The sequence below is a fragment of the Rhipicephalus microplus genome, chromosome 6 (assembly GCF_043290135.1).
Source record: "Rhipicephalus microplus isolate Deutch F79 chromosome 6, USDA_Rmic, whole genome shotgun sequence".
NCBI lineage: Eukaryota > Metazoa > Arthropoda > Arachnida > Ixodida > Ixodidae > Rhipicephalus > Rhipicephalus microplus.
This window is the reverse complement of record NC_134705.1, coordinates 32,550,521-32,566,443: the sequence shown is the minus strand read 5'-3', so window position 1 is coordinate 32,566,443 and position 15,923 is coordinate 32,550,521. Positions and strand designations below refer to the sequence as shown.

At 43.7% G+C, this 15,923-nt stretch overlaps 1 protein-coding gene and 1 long non-coding RNA gene across 2 annotated transcripts in view; one reads left to right on the top strand and one right to left on the bottom strand.

The window, feature by feature from the left end:
- LOC119167686 (chymotrypsinogen B) overlaps nt 1-15,923 on the bottom strand; it is a 495,108-nt gene that overhangs the window by 151,494 nt on the left and 327,691 nt on the right. The window lies entirely within an intron of this gene.
- Nucleotides 12,420-14,095, top strand: LOC142764748 (uncharacterized). The gene is made up of 3 exons (XR_012883857.1): nt 12,420-12,734; nt 13,661-13,764; nt 13,896-14,095. It is a non-coding gene; the product is annotated as an uncharacterized LOC142764748 (long non-coding RNA).

The window sequence follows — 15,923 nt, the reverse complement described above, 5'->3', positions numbered from 1 at the left end:
CTACCCCTTCGTATTTGGCCCGATATGTCCTGGTTCGCAATACTCCCGTCCTGGCCTCAAACAGTCGAGAACTACCCCGAGTATTATCACAGATACTTCCCTTGGCAATTTCCTGCTTAAAAGTACGATAGATCTCTAGTGTGAACTTCTTAATCATGCCAATTCTCTACATATCAGTCTCAGCTTTCTTCACATTGTTCTTAACCGATATTTCTTTTTGGTTTGGCCCCCTGCTGTTTTCTAAGTATTTACCAGTCAATTTTCTGGTTGCTTCCTCCATTTTGTATCGACATTCTTCATGTACAAGTAGCTAGAGCGCTCCTAACGGCTGCTTCTGTTCCTACATCAAACTTTAGCCCAAGATTAATGCAAACATATGACTTTCTTTTTTCCATCACTCGGTGAGTCGTCCTCAATTTAAGATGAACCCTCTTTCTAAACCCCAGGTTCTTGCTCCATAGGTAAGAACTGGTAAGATGCAGCTGATATAGCCTACGGGAATGTGTGCCTGCGAAAACTGTCTCCACGTGGGTGAACGCTACCTCGGACACCTCCGCCCAAAACGGCAGTAAGAAACCTACATGCAGCGAACCAGTCCGCATTTAAGAACAGTGGGTCGCTCCGCCTGTGCGTGCAGTGTAGAAACCCATGCTGTGGACTTCATTGGAATTTAATCAATGGCACCTTCACTGCACCAATCATCAGCTCAGATTTTTGGCACACTACAACATTCTTCCGGACTGCCCCGGCGGCAGTCTCATTAATGCAACGAGGAGACATTTTTCGCCTCACCAGTGCACGACCTTTCAGCAGCCAAGCATCAAGGCACCCACTGGGAAGAATCACTCCCCGTACCACAACACCCTTACCTAATTCCGCAGTTGGACACGCCCCAGCAGGCTGCCACGCACGCCACCGTTCACTATATCCCGATTACTACCAGCCCCGGTTTTAGGCCATGCCCAACGCCTTGCCATGGCTGCATGCGCATAGTTGATGTAAGTTCGAGGCCTCCTTCACGTAGGCTTCTCCTGCCACTACGACAGTCCATGCGCCTTGCACTCTTAAAAAAAGGCAGTGCTACTTACTAACTTTGAGGTAGTAAAGTGTTGTCACAACATTCACTACCTAAATAGTTACTGCAGGTAGAGAGAGAGAGAGATAAAGATGCAAAGAAAGGTAGGGAGGTTAACCAGATGCACATCTAGTTTGCTAACCTGCACTGGGGAAGGGATGAAGAGGAGAAAAGAGGTTGCAGAGAGATGAGAAGGTACACACAATCACGAGCACACTCGGGGAGCACACACAGTCTACAGGCGGTCGCTCAGGTTTGCTGACTTTAAGTAAAGTAGCAGTGCTTTAGTCGCTTTCTGCGCAACTGAGGCAGATGCCCAAGGTCCTAGTATCTTCTGCACACACAATGGTCCGGGGTCAAGTTGATTCAAAACCATCCGGAGCTGGCATCGCTGTGTGTCGTAGCAAGCGCAGCTGCACAGGACGTCTTCGATGGTCTCTTCAGCTCCGCAGTAGTCGCAAGTAGGAGTGTCTGCCGTACCCATGCAAAAGAAGTACAACTTTGTAAATGCAACCCCCAACCAAAGGCGGCATAACAGTGTCGCATTAGAGCGGGAAAGTTGTGATGGTAGCTTTAGCTTGAGCGAAGGATCCAGTTCATAAAATTCACACCTTTGGAAGCTGGTAGACGACCAGAACGTGCGTGTGAGATCTCGAGCCAGCAGGTAAAGTTGTTTTGCTGCATCATTCCTTAATAGAGGAATCGGGACTACACGGGTTCCTTCATTGGCTGAGCGGGCTGCATCATACTGCAGGTAGAATACCACAGACGTGTCCTACCTAAGAAGCAACCAGAGGTACTAAATGTCTGTGGTCTACTACCTTTTAAGAGTGTGCCCCTTCACCTTGTCTCGAAGAAGACCGCGGGCTGGAGACTCTGTGGTGACTTTTGTGCTCGAAACGCACAGACTATCCCGGACAAGTACCCTTCCACCAGATAAAGGACTTCGCCCATCACATTCACGGCTGCCAAGTTTTTTCCGTTCTAGACTTAGTGAAGGTCTTCACGCGGATACTCTTCAACGCGGAGCTGTCGTATAATCGGTGACAGCCAGTCAGCGTGCCCATAAATGTCAAATTTGTTTCTTTTTGTCTCAGATGGTTGTTTGATTATAACACTTTCTGGCTCTCATTAACTCCTAAGCCTGTGTCTGGCTCTTCGAAAAATATCGCTGCACTTCTTTGAGGGTGAGCATTTTTCTTTTTCTACTACTTTTCTACATTTTTCTGATATCATCCGCTTCGCGTGCAAGAGGTCCGTAGTTGGAATCCCTGTGCCGCGTCGTTCCCAACTGGATGAAAAAATCCGCGTGTTGATGGAACTGCATTAAGAGGCCTGGAGTGTGGCCTCACCGGTGACCACAGCCGGTAACGCACTCCCTCATTGGACAAGGATTAGCCACCCTGGTGCAGTATCTGGCCACTACCTCCCACGTGCATACGTCAATTAATTCAGAACCCTCAGTCCCCAGCGGCTGCGAAGCAACTGACAACGGTGGTGGTCAGATCGGCAGTCTAGCAGAGGGTGCTAAGAATCTCTGGTTCCGGACAGGCGTCCATTGGAGCCTGAACTTGGCAACGTTTGACTCTAGAACCTTATCTGGTGAGGGAAGTTTAGTTGTACTGCTCGAGAAGCTAGAGGATGTTAAATAGGATTTAGTATCGCTCAGTGAGGTTAGGAAGACAGATGAGGACTATACAGTGCAACAAAATTGTCATATTTTTCGCTATTGTGGGCTGGCAGACGGAAGAGAACTGGGCGTGGGGTCCCTTATCCACGGAAGTATAGCTGGAAACACAGGAATACTATACCATAAATGAAAAGGAGGTAGGCATCGTAATTACGCTCACTAAGAGACACAAGATGAAAATGGTACAGGCCTACGCGCCTACATCCAGTCACGATGACGCGTCAGTTTGAGGCTTCTACACTCTAAGGCAAAATTACCCGAAAAAGGAGTAACGGAGCCCATTAGGCGCGCGTGATGAACGGATAGACCGTTGAGGAGAAACCACAGAGGGAAGCGTGCGGTGCGAAACCACTTAGTCTCCACTGGGATGAACCGCCCGGGCAGCGAGTTTACAACGGCGAGCGGATAGACCCAGCCACAATGCACTGCGCCAGGCGCTCTTACAAGGCTCTCGGAAGCTGCGCGCTCATTGGTTCGTGCGTGATGCCGTCAGCAAACGTGGCTACGCCCATGACGATGCTGCAGGCAGCTGCCAGGCAAGACTTCGCGCACGCTGTGTTTGCTGAGGCGATCTTGATTGAGAAAAATGCCTTCTGAACATTCGAGGGACGCGTGGAAACTTCAAGTGTGCCGAGAAACGATGTGAGCGTGCCTCTACCGCAGCTGCACTTCACTGCCGCCGGCAGTCATGGTCTGCTTTCAACCACTGCAGGAGACACCAAGAAGTGAACCGTCCTATCCAGTAAAGATTAAGAAGGCATCGAGATGGTGGTCTCGGTAAGTTCTGTTTTGTAGTTCTGAACAGAGCCATAAAATGCTTGCTTACGAGACCGTCGGTGCACTCAAGTTAGCAAACGATGCTCGGGCAGGCGCAGCTTCGGTTACTACGCTACCCAGCGTGAGCACAGCTATTGATGCTGTTTCACAGTGCATTTAGTGCTCATAGACTTCAGCGGAATGAATTAAACCACAACAAAAAGAAAATTAAGCTGCAATCCACAGATTTGAGTGTTTGTCGAAAGCTATACAATAATAAAAAAGTACGCACGCGTTACTTGAGGCTTAACCGCAGAGCTGATATGTATTTTGGGGAAGGCATGTAGGAATCTTTACGATCGCGTGCCCAGAGTTAGCATCATGTTGCAAATCACTGCAGTTAGTGTGGGAAAGAGTGCACTGTGTGCATCAAAACTGCTATCGGGAATCGATAGCGGTTTGAGTTTGCATTCTTTACACGTAAATTAATTGACAAATGTCCGATGAAGGAAGAGAATACCCAGCTACATCTAAGTTGCGCGTAGTTTTAAAAAATGCACCCTCCTTGGCATTCCCTTTTACAGAGAAAGCATGTTAGCGTTAGGCAAATTAACTATGATTGTTTGCTGAGTGCACCTGACAAGGAGTGCTACACTAGCTGTGGGGCTGTGAATGATCAGTTTATGAACAGTTTATAATCTGTTTGCAGCACCTCGCTGAGAAATTCCTTGGGCTCTTTGGAACACTGCTAGTTTTGGCTCCATGAGAAAAAGAAGAAAACATCATTACATCAACTGGCCTCGTCAAGCTGTCCATAAACAGCTTTTAGCCAGTGAACCTCTCCAGAACCTGTTTCTTTCTGGGAAAATAAAATGATTTGATTTTTGACTTTTGTTATCAGGTTGGCAGGTAATGTTTGGTTTGTACAGATAATGCTAACATTATTACCATATTTATACCTAATAGTGTAAGTGACAAAATGGCTGAATGCTTTGCTATTGACACATATTTGTTATGCATTGTTTAAAGAAACATACTGAAATTTTGGTGATCTTGCAAAGGTTAGTTCACATATTTCTTTCAATACAGACTAACCTTGGCCTATCTTACAACTTGCTAACAGGTGGTATGTAAAAAGACTGCACATATTACAGAGACACATTCTCTTCTTGTCATAATTTCTAACTTTTTTAATTTAATACCTCAGTCCTCCTAGTTGCCTATGCAAGAAATGATTTGTCTTCTTCAACTGCTTAAGATTGCTTCACTTCTGCAGAACTTGTTTTCTAACCTCCCCGGATGATAAAGAGGTACTAACTGCAATTTTTAAAATTTTCTTGCGTGAAATAAAAAGCTTGACCTTCAAGGATCTAGAAAATGTACTGCAAAGTGCGAGTGCACTCCGCAAAAGTAATAACAGTATCATTTTAAAAGTTAGTTTCCATACCTACAGTGCCCTGACATCGTAACACAATCTGAACTCCTCATCACGTGCTTGTGCGAGAAATCGTGAAACTAGCTCGGCTGCTACGCACTGCGGCTCAATTTCCAACGCACAAGCAGTCATATTGATAAATTTTGTGACGCTGAGTGGCCGTTTTGGTAGCTGATGTCATCACAACTAGCCAGATTGCAGCATAAAGTCCCTAGAATAGCCTGATGTACCACGAGAAACCTGACTTTAATATAAGAAATAATATAGTTTATCATGACTTTATTTGCTTCTCACTTGTTGAGAGTGATATTTGTATCCATAAAATTCGCATGACAGGGTAAACTCACCTTTGAAAAGTGGTGTCGTACTCCTTTAGAATGTTGGCTGTGGAGTTAATTCGAAGGAGCTATTGAGGCCAACGTATGGGGCAACGTATGGGGCCTCTGTGACTCACTGCTGAGTTTCGCAATTCTTTCATCGCTAGCACCAAGTCCCGAACCTCAATTCTTGGTACAGCTGTATTCTGTTTTTTGTCGAAGTTCCTTTTCACTCTCTTTCTGTACTTAGCTCCACCCTCTTTAGTTCTCTCTTCTGTCAGGCTGATCATCTTTTCAACTCACAGCCACATTAGCTGGTAAATATGTTGCTTTGCAGGAGCAGTCAAAAGTCCGTTTATGAATGTTTATTTTTGTTCCTGTTTTTCCCCCCTCCTGCAATAGCTTCATTGAGGCTGCAGTATGTAAAAATGCATAAGAAGTGTGCACCCAAGAGATGCTTTTTAGGGTTGTGCACGATGACCTACGTCATTTAAAGGCAGCTCTTTCATTCTTCTGGGAAGTCTGGACATATGCTCAAGTATTACGATATGTCTTAATTAGCTGGATTCACCAGCCCATTAACTGATGAATGACATAGAGCAGTAAACTTGAGCGCAACTCGCTCTTGGTTTGCCCGTTTATTGGGTTGATGACTCAGTGAATATGGTTCACTGTCTCACTAATACAGATTTTTTGTTAGACATCTTTTAGTTTAGAAAGGAAATCAGACTGTTGGTATGGCCTTTTCTGCTTTTGCTGCCACCAACCTTTTACAAGCCATAACCTTTGGATTTTTTTTACAAAACTCTCCTAAGTCCATATGAGTGACCTCCAACGGTGCAGAAAAGTGTTGTAATTGTACCATATGTTGAGTCAGCTGCCTAAACTTTACTTTAATAATCTGGCACTCATGATATGATTATCTTGTTGTTTCTTCTTTTATGTCAGATCATGTGAACTGCTTGGTTAGCTTCATGTATGTCCACTGAATGCCGACATAACCACCCAAATGACAGCAGTTATGATAGAGATTGAATGTTTTTTAATTAGTATGGATGACACTGTGAGCAATCCTGCTTGTGTCAGTTTTGGAGCTTCAGTTTCTTCTCAAAGCCTGACAGCATTTACTGTTTTACACATCAGCTAGTGGGATCCTCAATACAGATACTGCACCACCGTCTTTCGTGGAAGCTTCTGGGTGCCTTTAGAATGGCCAGTGCTTCTTTCTTTGTTGTCGTACAATTCACTCTCGCTTTGTTAAACGTGTAGCTGCGGCAATCAATCACACAAAGTTAGAAACTACTTGGCAGTCTTTCATCTCGCTATCAGAGTATCGCTCCTATTCACTATTGTTATTCATGTGTATTCAGCTTGAATGGTAAAGCAGTCTAGTAGACTAAATACGGGATTGTGTCCCATAACTTTTTAACAATGCTAAACTCTCTCTGCCTCCATTCCTTGTGTTCAGTCTTTGATTTAGCCACTTGTGCAGCTGTCGGTTTTGTACTCGATGCTATGCCATCTGTGTGACTTGCTCTGTGATCTTGACACACCTAAATGTGCAGACTTCTTCGCATGCAACTGTCCTAAAAAAAGAACTATAAATGTCGCTAGACAGCAGGTTGCTGAACTCAAAATTTAAAACCATTTTGTTTTATCCTCTGCTACTTCTAGACAATGTGGATCAATGTGGATCAATGTGAATCAGTGACCGGAGCTGGGATGCTGCCGCGTACTGCTACTCGGCTCAGTGTGGACAAGTACTGCAATAAGAACAGCATCTGCCTTTGTGGACTTTTTCTGAAGGCGTTTAGTACACATAATTTCTCATTCTGCTTGACAAGAAACTTTAGTGCAACAAAACCTTTGCTAACATTTGAAAATGTAAAATGAAACCATGAATTGTCAGAGCAAGCCTGCTCTCATGAAGACTTCATATTTACTTTGAATAAAAAAATTGCAAATACAGTTTGTAGTGCTGGATGTTCTCGCCTTCACTTGACCTAAAACAAGCAAAATCTGGTCTGTTAGGTCATCTGCAAGCACAGTTACACCACAGTACTGTCTGTCATTAGAGGTGAAAGCAAAGTCGAACCCACCTCAACTTTTCAAGAGCTGGGTGTACTTTCCACTGCGCAATGACTTCAATTTCTTGCACGTTCAGAATTCTTGAATTGAAATGCTTTTTGCTGGTGATATTTTATTCTATTAAAATTCCTTAGGGTAAGCAATTTGGTCTGTCCTGTCAATTTGTCTGCTGTGTTATGGCTATGTAGGTCAGTCGGTCAACAATGTGTATGTGTTCCAAAATACGTAAACGAATATGAGTTAGTACATACATAAGGAGGTCCCATAGCACAAGGCTTAAAGGCTCAATGCTCCTGTGAAAAACATACATGTTGATGACTATAGAAAAATGGCAACCAAAAAGTGGCAAGTTATTATGATAGAAATAAAGACAAGGCAAACTTGTAATGTGAATTCCAGCTGAAGTGGTAGTAAAGCAATCTTCAGTAATTATACATGGCTATGAAAAAGATGGCAGTAGAATATTGAAAAAAGGGACTTCAATAATGATAAACCAGGCATCTCAAATCTGCTTAAAAGTATTGAATGACGATTGTATAGTGCATAGTGGTATTGAATTCCGAAAATGTATGGCAGCAAAGGTGGTAGTATGTTTGCCGTAGTTAGTGCGTGTATGTGGTAGTAAAAAATTGTTGTTAGAGGTGAACCTGGTGGGATTAGCATTTAACAAGTGAAATTTTTGCAAGACATTGGCTGTTATAGAAGCGTTAAAACACCTAAATTCAAGAATCCTCAGTGTATGTTTGAATAAATCACACACTGTAAGTACACTATGTTGTTGAAGAAGCGGGGGCACGCTGGTGAATAGAGTATTGAATGTTAGAATGCGAATGGCTTCGTTTTGGAGACATTGAAGTGGGAAGATATGAGATGAATAGGTGTTTGCCCCTGACGTGATGCAGTAGGTAGTATGACTAAGGATAATAGCGTAGTGTAGCTTAAGCAAGGTTGAAGCATGGTCATTCTTTAATAATGTTCTGATACCATGAGCTATCTTATAGGTGAAATGTGATGATAGTACTTTAGATGAGCATCTAGGAGTAATCCCAAGAATGTGAACTTAGTGGAACAAAGATGTCTGTGGCTTTTGATAGTAATAGCCGGGGTAGGTGAAAGAGCATTATGACTCAAATGGAAGATAATGAACTATGTTTTATTTGTGTGAGTTGTTAAACCATTAGCTGTGCACCAGTTCTTTAATAATAATGGTGTCGATGAACTTCAGCTGTGCAATTAAAAGAGCTCTTTACATAACATTGCTAATCTGAGAAAATGGGGGACCACAAGCAGGCCATTGTGACCAGCACGTCATTGCTGTGGGGTATTCAAGATCAGAGCCCTACACCAAGAACGTCCATGTTTATTTCTACCGCTCGTGCCCTACCATTTTTCTTTCTCTTTGGTTCTCTTGCTTCTTGTCACGCGGTCTCAATCATCCACAACAATTGCCTCATTTGGAAATTTGTTTAGAAACCTTCACTCGTTCACCATGCTAGACAGCTTGACATGAAAGCTGCTTTATGGATCAATGGGCTTTGTCACATAGTCTCCATCAATAGTGGCACTTGTGTACTGCTCTTCTTCACCAAATGAATTCACATTAAAATAAAAAAGGTAGCTGTTAGTAGTAGGCTTCATAATTTTGCAGTTGTACATCTGCACATTTCTAAAAAATTAAATTTCAACTTTCTGGATTTATAGATGTAAACACCTCTTGGAGAGACATAAAAACTAATATTGTCACGTGGCCATGATGTTGATGACTGCATTAGTCGGTGGGGTTGAGACCAAACTTTTTATTTTAGTGAAATTTAGCCTAAAGTATGGAAAGCCAAACTACAACCAATACATAGTCTGCCCTAACGGCGGTAAACAGTGCGTCGGCCACCAATATTCTGAGAAGCAGTACAGTGCATCTGCATTTGTACAAGTGCTATTGAAAATTCTGGAGTTATTGCTGGTGGCTACGTAAGCACTAGACTATTCGCGTCATGTCCGCTAATTTAACAGTGTGATCTCAAGTTATCACTGAGCTCCTGAAAAACTGCTGCGCCGAGTGTTGCTTAGAATCTTTGTGGGTGAAAGCCGACTTTATCGAAATAAAACACATGTGGCAATACGCATGTACTTAGTCGTCAGGCTTGTCAATTATTTGCTAAATTTATCATGAGTAAAAAGATATTTTTATCTCGAAACGCCAAAAAAAAAACATCTGAATATGGCGTGCTGTGCTGCATGTGTTATTGCTGTGAGAAATATATAAAGCGATTCACATACCTGTATTAACAATTTACGTGAACTTCACATTCCCCAAGCAGTTTGCACTGGCAAGTGATTTTTTAATTTCCAACACATCTTATGACAGCCTTAATTAATCTTCTCAAATCCAGGATTCTCTGGCAAAAACAATTAACATATGGCACTTTCTTTTTTTATTTCAGGACAACATTGAAATGTTGATGTTAGGTTTTACATTTGTTTTTATTATTGTTTTGTAACAAAGCACTCAGAGTATGTAAGCATTTGACTCTACTTCAGCCAGAAAATGGATGCTTCCAAATCTTCTCAAAAAATACATTTTATCAATATTAACAGTTATAATTTATCCAGGTTGCCACTTGTGGTTTTGATAAGAATTTCGCCATTGTATTGGTACTCACTGCATTTTCTGTCTGGCATGTGCTGAATACTAAAATGTACTTTTTTTGAATTTTGCTCAGTTAACTTTATTCTTATCTCAGCAGAGTTATTTGTGCTGTCTGATCTTTTGTTCTTATCATTATTGCACAAATAATGAAGCAATAAACAAGTAAGTTCTTATGAACAGGCTTATGCTTAATTACTGATGTAAGCTTAGAGTAAAAAAGATAAGCAATAAACTGATCCTTCTTGCTAATGGACGGCAAGATTAAGAGCAACTTTCACCAACTACACTTATGTTTTTACTTGCATTGCATGTCACGAATAGGCATCACTTGTAGCCAGGTGCGTTTTCTTTTTTCCATTTACATACCTTGAGGCATGTGCACGGGTATGTTCAATGAGAGATGAGATACAGCACAAAAAACAAACAGCACTTGTGATGTTTACAGATGCCCAATCATATTCACACAAAAAGATTGGTAGACACAACAGTACTAGGGGTGAGCAAATATTTGAATAACAGACCATATATCATTCGCTAGTCAAATTTACTTGTACATACACAAAATACCCAATATTTGAAAAATAATTAGCCACAACGGGACAACCCTGAAGCAGCTAAACATGTGATCAGCTGAAGGTTTATTTTCTGTTTGTAATCGCTCAACTACCTCAATAAATGCAGCCCTAGTATCGGCAGCACTATTGATTCTATAACCTTTACAAGATGAAGCATTTTTGCCGCAAACTGCACTTCCACTCTGTTTTTACTGTGGTGGAACTGCATCACATTAATCGTTTCCAGTTTTCATCATTCAAGTTAGGGACTATGGGTGCATTTAGCTTCACGAATAAAAACACATGCCAGTAAGTCTCTTCTTGTTCACGTAAATTGTTCTTACAGATACAGCTTTCCACACTTGATTTTTACATGCTCTCTGTGTCAGGGTATACGTTGTAATAATTTTGCCTGTTCCAATAAATTTTTAGCTGAATCCATGGTGTTCGGTTCAAAATTGTTTAAATTTTACGCTGAAATTTTACTTGAAAGCTGGCAATACAGTTTTAACTTGAATAATGGAGTTGCTGAGGCATTTTGACGTACAGTTGAAAAGTATTTTGAAGGCTCTGGTCGCTGCTCTATACAAGCTTATCACAGTTTTCATAATTGTAGTAATATTTGGTGACGGCTCGTGAATATTTATTTCAAATAAACGGTTTTGGAGTTCTAGGATTATTTTTAAAAAGGTTTCCTTTCTATTTGAAAACTATCAGACGAGTATTAGGTTAACCTAAGCTTTATTTTTGGTTATACCATTATTGTATTCATATTGAATTCGCTTTTGAAATTTACTACTTGCAAACCACTTGCTTGCGTGTGTCTGTGGTACAACAGTGTTCATGCTGTCAACGCTTCACCGTTCTACATGCTTGCATCGCGGTGAAGTGAGCAAAAAAAAAAAAACGCTGGCTTGAGGCGGGTTCTTTACATGCACAACTTACAGTAGATTTCGAAGTGTATTTCGCCTAAAGGTAACACGCTGTCACCCGCGTCCTTCTCTTCTAATATAGCATGGTCTCTTGCTCCTCATGTGAACAGAATTGCTTGGCGTGTTGACAGAGTGACACTACGAAGACATTCGTTTGCAGGTCTATCGAGAAGCTGCTACAGATATTCGTGCTTCTCATTTGGCATCGCTATCATAATCAGTAGTGGTTGCATTCACTACGAGTAGCCTAAGATATACCATGGGGAGTGCAAGCTGAGCGATCGAGTGACGTGCGCGACGTAGGCACTCAAGTGCTCCGAAACCGTTTCTTTGAGCTGCAACAAATGCTTATCGAGTTACAACTATTGTTATATAGTCCGCACATGAACTCTTCAAACCATCATCATCCATTTTTCACAGCATATCTGCGCCGACTTCGATGCTTTCGGCGATCGTTCCAAGCGGTGCGATGAGTCTTGCAACAGCGTCGACACAGGCATGCACACAGTGTTTCTGCAGCACCTTGGTAGAACCAACTACTTGATAGCGCCATCTCCCCATTCATCGTAGGCGGTTTGCCAGTACGCGTGCAAGCGTCAACTTTGTTCTCTCTTTCGTCGCGGCGTCTTCATCAGCTGTGACCCCGCCCGACACACGACGCCCCTGCAGCATCGTCCTGGGCGCAGCCATGTTTGCTGGCGACATCACGCATGAATGAATGAGCGCGCAGCTTCCGAGAGCCTTGTAAGAGCGCCTGGCGCAATGCTTTGGGGGCGCGTCTATCCGCTCGCCTGTGTAAACTCGCGCCCCGGCCTTGCAGGCAGCGCAAAAAGCGTTGCCAAAGTGACCATCCCGCCTTCTCCACAGAACCCGTTTTTCTCCTCCTCTGCTGGCTCAGTCTTTCCTCGTATTTTGCCGGCGGCGGTCGCGTATAAGCTTCGCGCTTGGAGTGCTCGACCAAGGCCGCCTGGTTTCGACGATCTAAGAATTGCGACGTGGTGCTTGTGTGTACACCTGGAGGAGCGTAAGCTGCTGCTTTAGCGTTTCGCTGCACCCATGAAGCCTGGAGCAAGCCTCGACAGGTCACCACGCCGCGCTGTATATCTCTGGCTTCAAGATAGTCACGACCAACACACGGCAGCATCAGTTGGGAAGGCTAATATGGCGGCCGTGAAACAACAGGCCTATCGGATATATACTTCTGTCCAACTCAGGGCAGAAAACAGCGCTGGATTATAAGGCAAGAAGGTTATCATTCTTTATTCTGCAATACTTGTCGCGTGGGCGATACGGATCGCGCTTGCGGCAACGGGCTCGGTCGTGTTGTATATCGCACGCACGAAATGCATCACGAAGGCAAGCTTCGGCGTCGGCAGTTCGTCTGTGCTTTGCGGCGACCTGAAAATTGGCCGCCATTGCCGTCGGCTACCCGTATGCTCGCTCATTGAGTGCTCGCCTGTCTTCGCCGCCACGATGACCTCCGTGCTGACGATATTCGGCTGAGACCTCGTCGCTTTGTTGGGGGTCGTCGAAAACACGTTGTGGGTTCTCGCAAAGAGCTTGGTGGTAGTGTGTCGCGCGCTGTAAGTACCAGCACGGGCTGTCGGGGCTTTCGCTAGCGTCGGAACTCACTGAAAATTGGTCGCCATTACAGTTGGCTTTCCGCCAGTCGGTTGCAAGCAGCTCGGAGCCGTCCGCTGGCCACAGTGGCGGACTCGCGTTTGCGCGCTGCACTCGCTCGAGTTTGTGGAAAAGAGCCGCATTACCGTCGATTTCTTCGGCGCTAGCTCCAAACCATCTCGGCGCTGTTCGTGGAGGCGGCCAAGCTCACTCGCCTGTTCGAAGTTCGCTGGCGGCAGACAATCCACGTTCAGTGCCGTGTTTGGTCTCGCGTTCGCTTGCTCGAGCTGAATGACGTCGCTCGCTTAGGACTCGCCGACTTGTTAGCGGCACGGTGATTCGCAAAGTTGCGACTGTGGCCGCCGCTCCTAAGCTGTTGCGCTACGGGGATCGAATGAGTCTTGGACGATGTGTGACATAACGGGGAAACTATTAGCATGTCATATCTCACATATGTTTTCTTTTCACCTTGCACGTATTTCTCATATTCATTTGTACTCATCCTCTGTCACGTGTGACTCACTATTTTACATACTTTTTGTGCAGCCGTGGGCACACACCGTGCTGAAAACAGCGCGCTGGCGTCTGCGATGCCCGTCATCCATCTCTTTTGTCAGAGCAGCTTCAGAAGGACAGTGCAATATGTGAAGGTAAAGTTTTTTGTGTGTCAAATTTTAACGCTTGTTTTTATATAATAACGTGCACGTACTTGTCATATGCGTGCATCTTCATCTTCGGTAACGTGTGCCTAACAATTTTTACGATATTATTGTACGTGCAGCTGTGGGAACACAACAGGCAGGTGGCTGCGTGCGCTGGCGTCTGCAATGCCTGTCATCTATCGCTTCCGTTAAAGACGCTCCCCAAGGAGGGAACAAGATTTAACAACGAGACTGGACTTGTACACTTCACCATGAATTCACTTGAAAGAATGGGGAAACTTCATCTGTATGTAGAAAAATGAAAGATTTCGATGTCTCACTTTTGTCTTTCGTTGTTGCCGTGATTGTGAAAGCAGTTACACTTAGGTGGCTAACTACTTTTTCGCGAGTTCTTTTCACGGAATTTGTTGCTCACTGCGCAGAAAAACAGGCGAAATGTATTAGGCCTGATGGAAACAAACAAAAACAATGTTTGAACTTGGGATAAAAAGTTCATCCGATTGGAGTATTTGAATGAATCAATTGTTTGTACGGCAAGGTGCAATTGTGAGGACTAACGGCTGCCCGGTAAGGTGTAAATGTGAGGATTAACACTTGCTCTATAAGGTGCAAATGTGAGGACTAAATGTTGGTCCTTTGGGGTGAGCTGTGGGACTAATAGTTACTCACTAAGGTGTAAATGTGTGGACTAAATGTTAGTCCCTTGAGGGGACTAACTGTTAGGCTCGGTGCCGTTAGTCCTTAAAAGGATGTATTTTATTTATTTTTTATTTATTTATTTTATTTATGCATACTGCAGACCTTCACAGGTTCAAGCAGGTGGGCACGGTACAAGTAGTAAGTACATGTTAGGCACTCAAGTCACATAGAAAAGGAAAAAGGAAAGAATTCAACATACAAATACAGGTTTACACACCCAACACACAGTTTACACACAGTAAATCAACCAAAGTGAATCTTTATACAGAGTTTTTTAGAAGGTTCCATTCTTCCACTGTTCCATTAATTCCACTGGAATTAATGGTTGTGGGAGCCCCATTAGTCCCCAAAAGGACCAACCACACACCTTTTAACACCCTTTTGCCTTAGAGTGTATGAAAACGTGGAATTGACAATGAATAAGGTAAAATCTCAGTATTCCATACTGATGGGCGACTTCAGTGCCAAGGTAGGAAAAAGTAAGCGGGAGACCAGGCAGCAGGAGATAATGGCATCGGTACTAGGAATGCCAGAAAGGAGGTATTAGTGGCATTCGCACAACGCAATAATATACGGATCTTGAATACCTGCTATTGAAAACGAGGGAACCATAGGTAGACATGAAAGAGCCCTAATGGTGAAAATAAGAACGAAATAAATTTTATACTGAGTGCACACCCAGTCATCGTGAAGGATGTGGAACTGCTTGAAGAGGTACGGTGCAGTGACCATAGATTGGTACGGTTTCGAATTCACCTAACCTTGAAGAAGGAACGGCAGAAATTGATACGCAAGAAGCCAAATAATGACATTGCCCTGAGAGGGAACGTCCAGGAATTCAGGGTCTCGCTTCAGAACAGGTCATCATCATCATCAGCCTGTCTACGTCCACCGCAGGACCAAGGCCTCTCCAATGTACCACTAGTCAACTCGGACCTGTCCTTAATGCTGTCATTTTATACCCGCTAACTACTGAATACCATTTGCCCACTTAACATTCTGTCTCCCCCTAACCCACTTGCCTTCTCTGGGAATCCAGTCAGTTCCCTAATGACCAGCGGTTATGCTGCCTACGCGCTACATGCCCAGCCCATCTTCATTTCCTCTTCTTAATTTCAACTATGATATCCTTAACACCGCATGGTTGCTTACCTGATCCACTCTGCTCTCTTCTTCTCTCTTAAGGTTACACCTATCAATTTGCCTTCTACCGCTCGCTGCGTCATTCTCAATTTATGCTGAACCTTTTTGTAAGTCTCCATATTTGTGCTCCACAGCTACCAGCAAGATGCAGCTGTAATATTTCTTCCTCCTGAGGGATAGTGGCAATCTAGCAGTAATGATTTGAGAGTGCTTGCCAAATGGGCTCCACCCCATTCCTACTCCTCTAGTTACTTCATTCTCGTGGTTCAGTACCACAGTGATTACCTCTCCTAATTAGACGTAGC